Source organism: Aphelocoma coerulescens, chromosome 5 (genome assembly GCF_041296385.1).
Source record: "Aphelocoma coerulescens isolate FSJ_1873_10779 chromosome 5, UR_Acoe_1.0, whole genome shotgun sequence".
Lineage (NCBI taxonomy): Eukaryota > Metazoa > Chordata > Aves > Passeriformes > Corvidae > Aphelocoma > Aphelocoma coerulescens.
The window spans coordinates 45,000,018-45,016,205 of record NC_091019.1 but is presented as its reverse complement, the minus strand read 5'-3'; the positions used below and the strand labels follow the sequence as shown (position 1 = coordinate 45,016,205).

General features: G+C 43.3%; 1 protein-coding gene across 4 annotated transcripts in view; it reads right to left on the bottom strand.

The window, feature by feature from the left end:
- Window positions 1-16,188, bottom strand: part of ESRRB (estrogen related receptor beta) — a 136,696-nt gene that overhangs the window by 87,107 nt on the left and 33,401 nt on the right. Inside the window, exon 2 of one of the 4 annotated variants that reach the window (XM_069017940.1) lies at window positions 2,503-2,564. The exons of the other annotated variants lie outside the window; for them this stretch is intronic. The gene's annotated coding sequence lies outside the window, so the exon portion shown is untranslated. The remainder of the gene's footprint in view (window positions 1-2,502; window positions 2,565-16,188) is intronic. 4 annotated transcript variants of the gene reach the window in all.

The following is a 16,188-nucleotide window of genomic DNA, read 5'->3' as shown; positions in this document are numbered from 1 at the left end:
AGAGAAGAAGAGAGAAGAAGAGAGAAGAAGAGAGAAGAAGAGAGAAGAAGAGAGAAGAAGAGAGAAGAAGAGAGAAGAGAGAAGAGAGAGAAGAGAGAAGAGAGAGAAGAGAGAAGAGAGAAGAGAGAAGAGAGAAGAGAGAAGAGAGAAGAGAGAAGAGAGAAGAGAGAAGAGAGAAGAGAGAAGAGAGAAGAGAGAAGAGAGAAGAGAAGAGAAGAGAAGAGAAGAGAAGAGAAGAGAAGAGAAGAGAAGAGAGAGAGAAAAGGAAAATAATGGAAAAGGAAAAGAATGGAAAAGAATGGAAAAGGAAAAGAAATATGAGATATATCTCTAATTTTCCTGGCTCTTCCAAGATATAATGGATAGAGACTTTATTTGAAGACTTTTCCCCAGCCTTTAATGACCAATCGGTTTTGATAAACTATTTTTTTATTTTTTAAAAAAACTTTTATCATGGAATAAAGATCAACTTTCCAGCAAGTTGACTGATTGATTGACAGAAATTTCATTTGGTCTAATATAGGAGTAACCTGGAAATCATGCCAAACAAACTTGATTTCACTTGTTGATAAGCTTCCTTTTTTTTTTTTTTTTTTTTTACTAAGGAAAATGCAGAAGAGGAAGAAATCTAGTTACTTTCAGAGTTTGTGATGGATTTTTTCCCTTTTATGAAGGCTCTATTATTGTATTTTCACAAGTGAGTGAAATGCTGTCTGTACAGGGCAAAAAAGATAATAATTAGGAGACCTAAACTGGGCAGAGCAGTTTTGTGTACACAATTTTTTATCTTGTCTGCTGGGAAAAGAGGAGTTTGATGACAAGAAATCTTTCCCAGCCTCTGTCTCATTTAAGTTACAGAGGGGTCATTGGGTTGAATTCTGAAGACAAGCCTTTCACACCTTTGAGGCCAATAGAACTGCCTGACTTCACACAAGTCACTGTGTTGCATGCCCTGATCCCTCTGCTTTGCAGGGCTAGTAGCCCTAGAGAGAAACTGAGGTACTCTGAACACAGGTCCCTGATGCCTGGTAGGCTTTTTACAGACCAGTCTTCTTTATTTTGGGCTCTATTCTGTTTTCTCTTACTACACCCAAACACAACAATTTGTTCTCCCCACCAAAAGCAATGTCTTCTACCAAACTCCAATAGATTTTTTTTCCCAAAAAATCATATTGGCCTTGCAAACAATAAGCTTCCATCTAAAGGTATAATGATGAAGCTCAACATCTATTTAAACAGAGAATAGTTTTCACATTGGGATTTTCAAACAATGAACACCCATCTGAACATCCTTTAGATATACTTCAAACATTACCTAGTCGTTAGAATGTGTTATAATTCACAGCTTATAGACGGCCAAATCCTACCATAAAGAGGTTATGTGGCTTGCCCCAGATCAGTCTGAGCAGATCTGTAGCACAAGAGTCTGAATACAAGTGTCTTAATCCTTACTGTCATGCTTTAAATGAGGATTCTCTGTCCCAAAACTGTGACCTTTCTTTAAGTTCTGTGCTTGGATACAATGACATTAGGAGCCCTGAGGTAGGACCAACATAGTCTCTACATTGCCGATGAAAAGTCAAGGCTTTCTTTTAATAACCTTTTGTTTTGTTTTGTGGTTTTTTTTGTGTAGGGCCAATGCTGTTTTGTGTGGTTTTATACCCATTTTTGTCTTTGCAGTGTTAATAGCAGGACTCAGTTCTAGAGCAGACCATGTGCCTGCTTACATCATAAATGAAAGTTCACTGCAGAGACACACATGCACAAAGACAAACCAGGCAAAGGAAGTCTAACTTTTGTAAAATTAAAACAGAGCATCAGAGTAAGAGCCAGAGTATTTTACCAAATGGGAAAGAATAAAGGCAATCAGAAGAGAGACCTTTTGTTCCAGATTATGGAAGAACTTGTAATAAGAAACATATAGAGACATAGGGGAGGAAATGATATAGCTTAGATTATGCCTTCTGCTCTTTCTTGCCTCATCAGTTAGCTGAGGTATTTGATAAGAACTTCTATGCTACTTGCCCAGAAATACAGCAGTGTATCTTTCTTTCATGTTTTGGCAACCTACCCCTTAGTCAGTCTTTGCTTAACTCTTGTTTAACTAAGTGGACAGAAACCATCCTCAGAAAAGACAGGTACTTAGAGAGGTAGGTTGATCTTGTAGGCTTAGAAGACTTCAATGAAGAGCTGTGATCCAGCTCTAGATTTGGACCTGTTAGTGATTTTTTCTTCTGTGATGTAATACACTAACCCTCAGCTGGGCTACTGTGGTCAGGGAGAACATGGCCAGGACCTTGACTGGAAAGTGATCTTTATTCACACTCACAGCTACACAATTTCTAGCACTGTAACTGCTATTTCCTATACTCTTTCAGTTGCAGCAAAGCAGAAATTAATCCTTCCCCATCCATGATCCTAGGTATCCACAGGGCAGCAGCTGGGCTATTTGCTCAGCTACCGGGAGGAAGGAGAAAACACAGGGCATCAAAGAATCTTTACCTCTGCTCAGCTGTTGGAAATCCTCCATCACAAGCATGGCCTTCCTAGTATGGCAGTTCATCCTGTCAGATGGGACATAAAGTCAAACAGCATCTTTTCAACTTTAGCTTTCCTAAAATAACACTAGCTTCAAATACACCAGCTTCAAGTCCTGTATTGCAAAAGGCCAAGGAGGATGATCAGTAGAACAGGGGGTGCTTGTTCATTGCTCTGATTTGGGGAGATGATTAGCTGGGTCCCTCTCCAAGCCTATGCACTCTAAGCCCATCCATTCTAATCACCCTAGGACCCTAATTTTCACAGTATAAGCTTACTCACTGAACTGATCAAAAGAAATATCTTCTTGTCAGGAGAAATAACAGTTGCTTACTATTATGCTGCATGTCAAAAATGAAAACACTTTTGGTGTGTGCATTGATAATGTCAAGTGTCTCAACCCAGAAAAGGAGTGGGACTTAACCAAAACGCTTCAGAGTTACTACTGTTAAGGAAGTATGCTTGCTGAGGGTTAGCCCGTGAGGGTGAAGGTTTCCAAGTCTGTGATGGAAACACATGCAAGATATTATTATTTCCCAGCAACAGCAATAAGGTGGCTGCCGTTTGAATATTATGATGTGACAAAAAACTGGGTAAGTGCGCAGGTTCCTCTTCTCTGGGTTCTCTGGGTAGGCAACAGAGTTCTTTTAGAAAATGAGGTAGGTGGTTATAAAGAAGAAAAGCAGTGAAAGGACTTTTCTTCCTAGGGTGTAAGGGATGAAGAAAGCAAGGATTAAAGACCTTCCTTTCCCTGCAGGAACCTCCATCAGTCCTCATCTGGGCACAGTTGATAGAAGACTATTGACTTTACCAGGTCAGCCAGGCCAAATACAGAGGAGCTCACCAACAGTGGATCTATACAAAAGTATTTAACAGTGAGATGAACCTGCAGGTCCCAAGTGACATTAGCAAACTTGATATAGTTTCTGTCTGGAAAAAGCAGAGATATCAGATGATCAGGACTGCTTTTCTGGTCACATTCTCCAGCCTCAGAATACTCCAGTTCCTAATAGTAATGGACTACAGGTTTTGGCTAGAGCTACGTATGATGGGCCAGCTTCACTCTGATATGCTGTATCAGCAGCACAACAACCTCAACTCTCCTCTGCTCTGAATCTCCAAACAGCTCAGTGAAGTACATGACCTTTTTTAAGATTTGTTCTGTACTAATTTGAGTGTTTGAAGAACAATGCAGATTTTTTTCACAGCTCCCTCTTGAGTTTATGTATTACTTGAATAACATTTATTTCACTTGTTGGACAAGAGAAAATTGCTTGACAGATTATTTGATTAGACAACTTTGCCAACAAAACCCGTCCCAAGCTTCTTAACATACTTTTAACTTTTGAGTACCATCATGAGATACGTCTGCATCACATTCAGATACCTTCAAGTAAAACGCATTAGGAAATCACTGTCCTACAAGTCATTAACATTCAAACACTGTGCCTACACATCATGAATGATGAAGTTTTTGCTGTACATTTACGAAAAATAAAGAGAAAAAAACCAAGAAAAATAATCCTTGCTTATACCACAAAACATCACAGGCAGGGCAACTCAGGACCATATAAACATGTTTGCTTTAGCAACACAATATATGAACATACAGTGTCAAGACAGCAGCCAGTCATGAAGAGACAGATGCTGGTTACCAGAAAAAAAGCTCTTCCATGCAAAGGGAAGGAGAAATTTCACCAGCTCAGTTCTAATTCTGTTGTGCAGCTCTATGTATTCCAAAAGACAGCGATCTCTCTCATGTGTGGAAGTGTTACAGTGCAGATACTGTAACACGATGTATCAAACAAGGAGGGCTGTGGAAAAGAAATATATGGACCGATTCTTGCTAGATGTTTCAGAGATGTTTATTTCCCCAGCCGCATGGCCGGGGCTCTGCCGAGGAACTGCTCAATCACGGGACCCGAGGGCCCTTGCCTGTGTAGGGGAACACAAAACAACCAATGGGGAACGAGGCTGACCAGGGGCTCGGGAAGCCCTGTGCCTCCCGCCCCAGGGCCCCTCTCCCAGGACCCCACGGCAGGGGGGGAGGAACCCTGACATTTCACCTGTTTATTTTTAACAAAAAGAGATTTAAAACTTAACATTGAAAACAACTGGATAAGTATAACAAGAACAGTTTTAAAACAAAATAAGCCACCCTCCTGTGTCTTTAAATGTCCAAACAGATTCTCTGGAACATCTTAAGGCTGACAGAAGGGAGACAGAACTCTGAGCATGCTTTGTGGGGAAACTGAGGCAGGAGAGGGTTTAATTTCTTTCCTCCCCCTTTTCATCTCCCACTCGGCATTGGAAAGGGATTTTTGGGGAAACAATTGGCAAAGGTATGGTTTTGTGAGGGAAACCATGGATGAAAAAACGGATTGGGAATACACTGGGGGTAAGAGGATATAGGGTAAAAGGGAAAGGTGATATTAGGAAAGGGAGACTGTAGGGGGGGCGTATAATGGATATATTGTCTAACATGACTACGATTTTTAGCATATATACTGCCTTTTACAGGAACACCATCAGGCCCAGTGACCTCTGCTGCTCGTAACCCTTTTCTACCTTGTACAATTTTGAATTCCACCACCTCTCCGTCTCCCAAGCTTGGGATGCATTTTTCAGGGTTATTCTTTTTAATAGCAGTTCTAGGAATGAATATGTCTTGCTGGTTGTCACATCTTGTTATAAAACCATAATTTTGTTTAACATTATACCATTTTGCTATTCCTAAAACCTTAGCTATGGTGATCTTTCCCTTTTTCCGAGTGGTTGCTGTTTTCTGTCCCGCTGCGTTTTTGCTTTCTCTTTTGCTTTTGGTCGTTCCCATGTTGGAATTGCCAGGGCTGCTGGTGCTGCCAGGGCCGCTGGAGCTGCTCATGCCTGTGCGCTCTTCCCAGGGCCGCATTCGGGGCTGCGCGGGCTGGCCAGGCTGGGCCGCGCCGCTCAGTTCTCCGTGCGTCGCTGCTTCCAGGTGCTGCACCCATGTCTCGGCCAGGCCCCTGAGCAATGACGCCCCTGCGCCCTGCTCCAGCGCATGTTTCGGCTGGATGCGGCTCCGCTCCACAGCCAACAATGGCAGCTGCTGCCTGCACTCCACCCCTCTTGGTTGGGTGTTCGCAGAGCTCGCTCCACCACGCCCTGTGTGGGGCTGGACAGGCACCATCAGGTCACGCTGCTCCCACTGCGTGTGGGAACTGCCTCGCTGCTGCTCGGAGAGGGCTCGGTCCACATGGCCTGGGTTGCACGGACTATGAGGCACGCTTCCCTTCGCCAAGATACAGCTGACATTGCTCAACAGTCTCAGTAATTAAATAATATTCACGAAAATATTCTTCTATCGGCATATATTTTGACTCAGAAATTAACTGTGTCCAAACGGTCTTCCAAAAGTCTTTGGTAAGAATTAAATCCCAAGAAACATAGAAAAAGTTCTTAAACAACTATGCCAGGAAGTGTTTCAGTTCCTTTTGAACTAGAATTAAGCTAAAATTTACAAACCGTTGTTCAAGAATCTTTGCAAGTTTAAGATAAATGTCCATATGTGGCTCTGAGAGCCAAGAGTCTTTCCACAGTTTCCTCCATGGTTTAGATATGGAATAGCAAAACAAAAACAAGAAGAGGAATCCAAAGTTTCTTTACTCACAAATCAGCCGCTTAGGGATCAGGGATCATCCTGCCTGCATCATCCACCATTTGTTACAGTGCAGATACTGTAACACGATGTATCAAACAAGGAGGGCTGTGGAAAAGAAATATCTATGGACCGATTCTTGATAGATGTTTCAGAGATGTTTATTTCTCCAGCTGCATGGCCGGGATCTGCTGAGGAACTCCTCAATCACAGGACCCGAGGGTCCTTTGCCCGTGCAGGGGAACACAAACCAACCAACGGGGAACGAGGCTGACCAGGGGCAGGGAAACCCCGTGTCTGCCCCCCAGGGCCCCTCTCCCAGGACCACATGGCAGGGGGAAGGGACCCCGACATGGAAGTACAAGCCCCTGGTTGTCTTTGAAAAGGTCTTATTGAATGAGTTACAAGTCTTAAAATTTCTCAGAGATCCCATCACAGAGGAAGTTGTGGACAGCAGTAAAGTCTTCTCCTGATAGACTTGAACACGTGTCATTGTATTTCAGCAAAAATGCCTTCATCCTTCAAAGTCATGTGTTGCCAGCTTCACCGTTCCCATGGCAGCAGTAGAAAGGATTACTTTTCAGTATCATTGTTAAGGCAAACTCAAATCTCAGTCCTACGCAGTTGGAGGGTGACTTTGGTGCTGCAGCCTCCTAGCAACAGGTCCCCTTGGTCTCCACATTGCTTACAAAAGAAAATCCAGTATTGTTTTTTTTGCTAATCTCTTGAACACCTTTATTTTAGTGGTGATCAAAGACTACCAGTGCCTCCCCTCTCTGTTCCTCTGTTGAACATAGCCATCTTCTACTAAACATTTCCAGTCAGCTGAACTCAGTAGTACTCAACTCATCTTTTAGACCTTGCCCCTCAACATCTCAACATTTGGCAGTATTTCATAACTACTGCAGTCAGGAACCCAGTAAAGGGTAGGCTTTTGTGGCATAACTTCCAGAAGTTGTTGCTACCAGGTTTGTCTTGGGAGCCCTACAGTCTGGGGACAGCAATTCTCCTTGTTAAACCCATTGCTTTTCCAGAGTACCAAGAAGTTAGACAGAAACAGGACAGAAAGAAATTGGGAAGGAAAGAGTGTCACTGTTTCAGAAACAGAGGTCCTTCTAAAAACCAATGATGTAGCACCCAGAGGGCCCTGCCTTGCTAATGAGATAGAAGGTACCAGACAGCAGTACCGCCTTGAGATGCTACTTTGTTTCTAGGCTCATTTCATGAGGATACTTATTAAAGTGACTGGTCAAGGGGGATGGTTAACACCAACAAAAAACGTAAGTCATTGCCCATCAACCATTTGGGCTGAATCAGCCCATTTGGCATTGTAACCATAGGCAGGGCAGCTGCATTCCACCCAGACAGACTAGTGCTACTTCCAAAGGTACTGTGGAGATGACGGGCATCAGCCTGCAACACAACACAAGGCTCTGCTAGTACATATCCCACAGGATACCTGACCAGTGCTGTAAGGATGTTCAGAACATGCCTTGCATGTCCTACTGCCAGGCTGGTAAGTTCTGCTGGTAGAAGTAGTGCTGATACTTCTCTATAGACAAACCTAGATGACACCCATCAGAGGAGCAATAAATATCTCCAAGGGTTGCACTAGGATACTGTCTTGGGGTGACTCTATGATGTGTATCCCCTGTTGCTGCTCTATGCCCAGAAATTAATTTTGTGCCTTTCTGCGCCTTTAAAGTGAGCCCAAGAGGGGGAGAGAAAAAAAAAACAAGTGAACTTTTCAAAGCTTGTTCAAGGACACAGACACACACTCCTCTGTGTTCTGCTCCTGCTGCAGCAGCAAGAGCGGAGGAAGCACTCTTCTTGCTTTTCAGCCAGATTTCAGCTCCTTTTCTCCGGAGGGAGATGGAGAGTTGAACTTTGTTTTCCTCGGACTTCAGTTTTTCCGTTCTTGTCTTTTGGACTGTTTCAACATCAGAACACATCGGGAGAAGTTTCCACTGCGGCCCCGGAGGTGGGCCCATGACCCAGCTCCGAGGAGGAGGAGAGAGATCACATCTACAGAAGGACTCTGAAATCTTCCCGGGTTTCTCTCCACAGTGAGAGGTTTTATTATTTAGCATTATTATCCTTTTCCTGTGTGTTTGTTAAATAAATAGTTTTTATCTCTTTCACTTTCCTCCAAGGAAAATTTCTTTTTCCCGAACATGGTGGGGGAGGGATGGTTGTAACCTGCCTTCTATCAGAGGATATTTTTCTCCAAATTTGTCCAAACCGACACAGATATAAACCAAGAACATTTAGATTTGACTATCCACTTGCTATTTAAGGAGCACTTTTTCTTTAATCTACTACAGTTCATATATACAAAGTACAAAAGAAACAATATAAGGCCTAAATATTTATCAAGCTGTCAAATGCCCATTAGTGAAATGCTGTAAATCAGCTGAACTGAAAAGTGAGAGCCTACACTCCTAACTTATGTACCCAGAGTTTTACCCACACACTGTGGAGCAAAGGATAAGCACTCAGATGTCTCAGTGATTAGCTCTCCCAACAGCAAAATACATCCCAAAAATGTAGTGTCTTAGAGTGGTGTAAGAGTTATTAAGTGTTTGTAGGATGTCCATGAGCATCACATGTGTCCAATGCTCTCAAGCAAGGGTCAGTGCTATCTGCAATACCCACAGAGGTGTTCTGCAGAGATTTGTCAAAATAAGATGCGGGGCAGCCTGGGAGAACAGGAGAACTGTGGCTTCACTGGCACTGCTGTACTATTTCACCCAGCCAAAACTCTTGACACTATATAAATATCCCCCAAACCCCTCTCTCTAAAAGAAGAAATTGTTCCTCTAAAACTAGTATGAGAAGCTGGGTCATCAGATGAGGGCAAAATTGGTTTAAAAGCCATTAAGAAGAAAGCAACCTAGGCATTCAGGAGCAATCACAGCTGCTTGGGCTGATCAGGAGAGACAGAGGGAATTATTTATTTATGGACTTCCTGCTCTCCCTGAGCGGATGTCTCCGCTGGGGAAGCTTTAAGAGGAGTGGGGAGCAGGAGGCAGGTGCTGCTTGGAATCCTCCAGAGATTTTCCTGGTCTGGGCCTCAGGAGAGTTGAACACAGTTCATGCTCAAAGCATCCTGAAGCCATCAACTTATCTTTCTCAAAGCAAGAAAGGCAAGCAAGAGCATCACACAGATCTCTGCTGGGATGAAGCACATGGAGAGCCCCAGGCACCCAGACTGCCATGCAAGCTTTGCACGGCTTTCAGCAAGATCCCTTTAGAGCAACAGTGCTTGAGTACACAGCCATTTCTATCTTCTTGTGGTTCAGCTGCTTCCCTTTAAACACAGATCAAGTGTCTCTAGGGACCCAGCAAGCATTTAACAGACCTGCCTGATGGAAGGACCTCCAATGAGAAAACCAAGACCTGAAACTCCCACTAGACATCCTCAATTCAATCCACATGTGAGAAAGCAACCCTGAAGTTACATGCAACCAGATCCTAACTGCACAGAAAGCACGTCAGTCTAGTCTGTATCCACAACTCACCTAAATATTTTACACTTAAGGGAAAGACTAGCAGAGTAAACATGAAGAAATATGTGAATTGAAAAGGTCAGCATGGAAATACAGAATTATTGATATGTTATCAAGAATTCTTTTGCAATATACAGTATTGTCTTTCTCAACGCAATTTCTTACTGTTTCCCAAAAATGAAGGATGAGGAGGAGTTATTCCCTAAAATCACAGTTGATAGTCTTCTCTCAGTTGTTCCCTAAAAGAACACCCTTCAGTATTCAGAGTTGACCCTTCATAAGTAACTAAAAAAATCTGTAGAGACAGACAAGCAGATCTGCCCAGTCAGCCAGATCTGGCAACTATCTTCTTGTTCTGGCTTTGGTCAGAGGACCAGAGAGGGGTACAAGGGCATGGAAACTATCAACCGCTACCAGAATTTTTCACTAGAAGATGTTACAGAAGAGTAGTGTTACAAGCGGGTCACTGATGGGGACAGAACAGATTATGTGAGTGGTGCAGCCTGCACTGTATCAGTTCATGTCTGTCTGCAATTCATTACCGATCAAATGTCAGAGATTGAGATGAAAAGGGCAGGAGCAGATGGCAAACTACTGCTTTAGACACATCTCATCCAACTATCCCAGTTTATTTCTGCTCCGCCTCTGCTAGTATATCTTGCATTACTCCACAGCAATAATGTTCTTCCTTAACTCTGCTCTCAAATCAGTACATTGTTTTGTGCCATTAAAGCTGCTGCAAAGGCAGTTGTGGTAGCAAAATAACTCATTAAGCATAAAATGCTTTGGGAAACCTTTGAATAGGAAAGGACTGAAGAACAAGAGAGTATCATCTTCATCAAGATCGGTGATCCAAGACAACCTCAATATCAAAAAGGCACAAAATCTAACCATGAGGGTGTTTTAGCAAGTCTTAACTCAGCCTGCCTCCTCCCCAGTCTGCTCCTCCCCACACATAAAGGGATTTCTGCTACTTGTAAATATATAAAACCAAATTTGTCCTCCCAGTTTATATTCCTCCAAACAAAGGGCAGTAAAAAAGGGATCCATTTTCCATTCAATAAAATGGGTCTTACTTGGCCTCTCAAAGGAAAATTCTTTTGCTGCCCATTCAGAGACAGATTACGTTTTTAGAGTTGTGTAACCTTTGTCTCCCCACTCTGGGAAGTGCATCATTAAGCACTGACAGCTACACAGCCCTGAGAGGGCACTGCTCCAGAGATGGCAGCATCCCCCAGGGAGCTAGAACCACCAAGCCAGGGATCTTCGGGGAGCTGTTCTGCTTTGACCATTGACTTGTGGCTTTACAGGGCCAAACCAAATACACTGCTAGTCCATAAGTGCTGGGGTTATCCATTTGTGTGCTTTAGCATACATTGTTTGGGGAATTCAATTCATCCCTTACTTTGCCAAATACAACTTTAGGTTCTAAAATCCTGCAGAGTATGTAGTATCCTTTGCCCCTTCATGCTCATTTGCCTTTTTTATTTCCCTTCCAACTTGCTAAAAGAAAAAAAATCCATTTTGATTCTGTTCCTGGCCACTTGACCTTGCATTCAGAGCGTGGCACACCAACTTCCCCTGCCACAATGGTCAGGTTACAAAACCGAAATAAGAACATTTGCCTCCCTGCTGCTGGGTGCAGGCAGCCCGTGGTGGTATTAGTGATGCCCAGTGTTCACCTCCTCTCCGTGCAGGCTTTCTTTGCGTGAGAATGTTACCACAGTATAATTCAAGGTCCAATTTGAAATAGATTAACTTAAGCTGGTGCAAGAGGCACTCATTACTATTGAAACTTAATCTGTTTAGACAACTAATGAGCAAAAATGAAGCATCCTCAAACTGGCAGGAGAGCATCCACAATTTGGATTTTCAGTAGTTTAAAAGGATTGTTACAAAATCGATGCAATTTAAAGTGTACATCTTACTTGTGTAGAAATGGTCTTCTCTGAACTGAGGAAACAACAGCACTGGTGGAATAAATAACTGCCTGTGCAAGGGTGCTATACCCATTAATGACTACTACAAAGCAACAGGGAGAAGTGGCTGAGGAGGTAAGGTCTCTTACTTGCACACAGCCCGTTAGGAAATACTGCATGCAAATTGACAGTCTAGAAGCATGCAATAAAGGGCATCCAGAAGTGACAGCCAGGTAACAAAAGTTTCAGAGACATCCCAATATATTCAGGATCCTCCCTTGCCTAGGAAACACGAGAGGAAAAGAAAAATAAAACATGTGGGTGCTCCTTCGGAATGTTTGCTGCTGCTCATCCAGCACAAGCATTACACAGGGGTGCAGATGTTGCAGCCAGCAGAGGATGTAGATTAGTGCTTGTAAAGTGAGCCCTGCACAGAGCAACAATGTACATCTTGCAGCACTCCTGCCCTACGTCCCAGCCATCCAGGGCAGCCCACAGAGCCCTGCTATGAAGAAAAACCTCTCAGAAGATGCAACAACCTTTGTGAGAGGCTGGGGCCAGAATCCACTCCTGTCAAACAGCTCTCTGGACCAGGATGTGACTGCGGCTGGCGAAACATGTTTGCTAATGAAGATTGAGGCAGGCAGGCAGAGACGATCCCTTCAGCCTGTTAATCCACTTACGGAAGGAGAAGGGAAACCTGAGCTGAATTCCTCTGCTCCCTGCAAGGGACTGTACCGTACTGGCCTTAGCACTCTAAGCAAAGCAAATCCAGCCAGAGATGGACCAGGGAAAGCTCTGAGTGTAAGACTAGTGCTTTTGGGAGACAGGAGCAAGAGCTGAGGCAGGAAACTGCAGTCCCTAGGGAGAGAGCCGGGGCAGGATTTTGTGTCCACTGGGACCTAATGAAGTAACTTGAGCTTTACTTGCCCTCTCGCTGGGAGAAAGCAAGAAGGGCATGTGAGCTTTTACACAACAGCAGGTCAGGGAGAACGAACACACCTTAAATGCTTTTCACGGGGCCAAAAAGGTTCCCAAGAATCAGATCCCTGGATTAGCAAGTCAGAGTGAATATTTGCGCCCCAAATACGCTTCCCAACAGTGACAGTACTCCAGCATTGCCTCCTGTCCCCCTTAACTGGTGTCTTTTAGGGATGATGGGTGCCAATCCCAGGAAATGTCAGATTATCCTTAAACCACCAGAGGGTGCTCCCCATCTCAAAGACAGAGTCAATGTCACAGATACACCCAGACAGCCAGAGGAGCCCTGATTTCCAGCAGTTGTGGAATCCAAGCGAGGGAAAAATTAGAAAATTAATAATAAATAACAATTAGTGATTCTGATCCTTTGCCTCACTTCTGTTTTCCCATCCCTCCTGGCCAGGCAAGCTAAGGCCCCCTGTCCCATTTGTCCTCTGTGTCCTGCTCAGTCAGGTGATTTTCCTCACTCTGAAGATTAAATCACTTTTATTCATTCCTCCTGGATCATGGATCCAGAGCAGGAAATAAACACTTTCTGCTTGGCAGGTCTGTATGAGTGAGACTCCAACTTGCCTGCCTCTGAGCAAGGTTAGGGTCATACCCTCTGGTCAGATGCAGTTTTTGCAAATGAAGGCCTGACCTTACGCCTGCACTGCCACAATGGTGTGGAGGCCACTAGCCCTTGTGCTCAGGTTCATTTCCCCCACTCTGTCCTAAACTGGTTTTCCAGAGAGCAGAGTGCCTGTTGTGCAGGGATGCTTCAGGATGGTGTTTCGAAACATCAGTTTGGGGGCACTAACACTACCTAATTCTATCAATAAGACACCTGTAGGGAAAGACCGTTCACTTTGGTAATGCAGTGGCCCACAGCCTCCCTTCCTTCTCTCACTGAAGGGAAGCAGAGGCGTGTGTCTGTGGTTGTACACTAAGGAGTTGTGCACCTGGCAGCACACTACCCTCTGCCTCAGCTTCCTGCCTGCATAGGTTAGAATTAATACCCAAGAGTTGTATCATATGTGGAGAACAGTGCAGTTAGGATGAAATCATAATGGTTTTATTCCACCCTGAGATTCAGAAGAGAGCTTAAAGCATGCCAAGTAAGATCAGACACCTATGCAAAACAGACTAGCTCTGCTGACGTGTCTGGCATAACATCTGTTTGTCCTAGCCCAAGCTTACTTTGATAGTCCAGGTTTGTATATCCCACGGGGAAACCAGCTCTCACTGATGGCTCCCACCCAGCACATGTGCTGTCTCTTGCTTTCTGACCCCTACAAGAACAGATTGTTATATTTTTTAATTGTCCTTTCCTTTCCTTTTGCCACTAATGCCAGGCCCTGCCTAAGGGGATTTTTTTGAGAGTTCCTGCACGTGGGTACCCTGGCATCACTTTTTCTTATGTCCTCTTTAAACCACACAATACATTTATCTGATGAAACTGTTAAAACTGAGCAGTTAAGCCACTGCAAAGGACACTCATTCAGTCTCTTACACAGGTTAAAATATGTTTGATAGGTTTGGCTTACTTAATTTCCTGAATGAACCATTTTCTGCAGCACATGTGAGAACCAGTGCTTTCCAAGTCATCAACTTGGCAACAGTAATACTAGTCAGCCTGGAGAGAAGCATCACATTCTACAGCCTAAACAGGCCAACGAATTCTTCTTCTAGTATTTGAGAGAGTTAATAAGGGGGGGGAAGGGGGAAAATATGAGAAAAAAAGATTTTATGGCACATTTCTAAGACATCTTAGACATCTGCAATAGACAACTCTAATTCCTGCAAACAAGGTGTCAGGGATACACGGCACAGGTCTACTTCCTGTAATATTCATAACATTCTCTCCTCAAATTATAGCAAATATCAGACATGTCATGGAAAGGTTAATCAGCATTAGGTTTGTACACTGATCATCCCAACACCATCAGCCTTCTACTTCTCAACTTGATAGAGTTTAACACTTCTGCATTACTATTATAGTCACTACAGACTTCATAGAATCAAAGAACAGTTTGGGTTGGAAAGGACTTTGAAGTTCACCTAATTCCAAGTCCCTGCCATGGGCAGGGACACTTTCCATTAGACCAGGTTGCTCAAAGCCCCATCCAATCTGGCCTTGAACACTTCCAAAGATGAGGCAGCCACAACTTCTCTGGGAAACCTGTTCCAGTGCCTCACCACCCTCACAGTAAAGAATTTCTTCCTAAAATCTACTGTAAACCTACCCTCTTTCAGTTTGAAACCATTCCCCCTGGTCCTATCACTACATGTCCCTCTTATATTTGCTCCTAAACAAGCACAAAAGTAGCCATCAAAAGTGCGGTTATTTAAAATTATGCACTTTTAATGTTATATTTCTGCATACTTTCAGTAAGACCTTAAGCTTTGCCATTCTTCCTACACACATTTCAGCAAAGACTTCTGAAGAAATTTCATAGCCCTAGTGACGCTGTCCTATTGCATATTGCTGCTGGAGGGTTTATTGTTTTAATTACTGTTAGCAGGCTGTTAGTTCTCAAATATCCAAAATTCCTTCACTGTTAAGAACAAGAGCATCTGTCCGTTTTGCTCATGATGGCAAATTACAGGCAGAGTCAGATCTGCCTTTCTCACTCACACAAATCTGCACCTCAGTGGAGGTGACAACATATAGAATACATAATATATAAATGAGCAGGTTTTGACTACTGCATTTAGTTGATCTGCAACTACATGAAACGGCAGCACTTAATCCAAATGAAGAGGCTGGGACAAAACCATCCTAAGCTTATAAATCTGCAAAACTTGACAGGACTCATGAAAAAAAGACAAAAACTGCATGTTAAATAGAGCAGAATACAGGTGAAGTCAAGAGTTAGGAAATACCACAATTGTGTTTACTTCTGAAAAATACTCTTAACCCTCATGTACGAATGCATTATTTTAGAGTCCATAATTACAGGATCATATTTTTTTCAGAGTAACCCATCTCAGACTGCACTCAGAAGGGATTTTTCCTATGTAATGAGCAGCTGCTTGAGATGCTGGTTTCTGCTCATTGTTCACTGTGTGGCCCCAGGCCTTATTTACTGCACATTATTCAAACCTGGCTCTAGAGATTTATTCATTTCCTTATGTGTTTTTCTATGGGCTTGTCATTACACTGTCCAAGAGCTTCAGTGCCCAAAGATCATTTATTTCCACATACCTCTATGAGAGGAGAAGGTATTTTTATTCCCATTTTATGGATGAATGACTGAAGATGGTGTTAAAACATATTTGCTAATTCTGGGTGCCTACTCCCAAGACATGAATGGCCTGACTGATCCGTGCTTCTATAGCTTTGGTTCAGTGGATTCTCATTCACTTAATTTGCAGCTGTAAGCACTCAGTGTTTCTGTAAAGTAGGCCCTTTGGGTCCAAAAAGGTCCCCTATAAAATAAGGAACACACAATTAAACAACCACTGGCATAGCAACTGCTTCAAAAAAACCTAAAAACTATCATATAGCAATGGTCACATACAGAAAAGAAGTCAACTGTCAGGTCAGAATTTCACTGCCTCGGCTATAAAAGCTTCTCTTTCTTTCCTGCAGTCCTTTGTCTCACTCAGTACACACCTGACA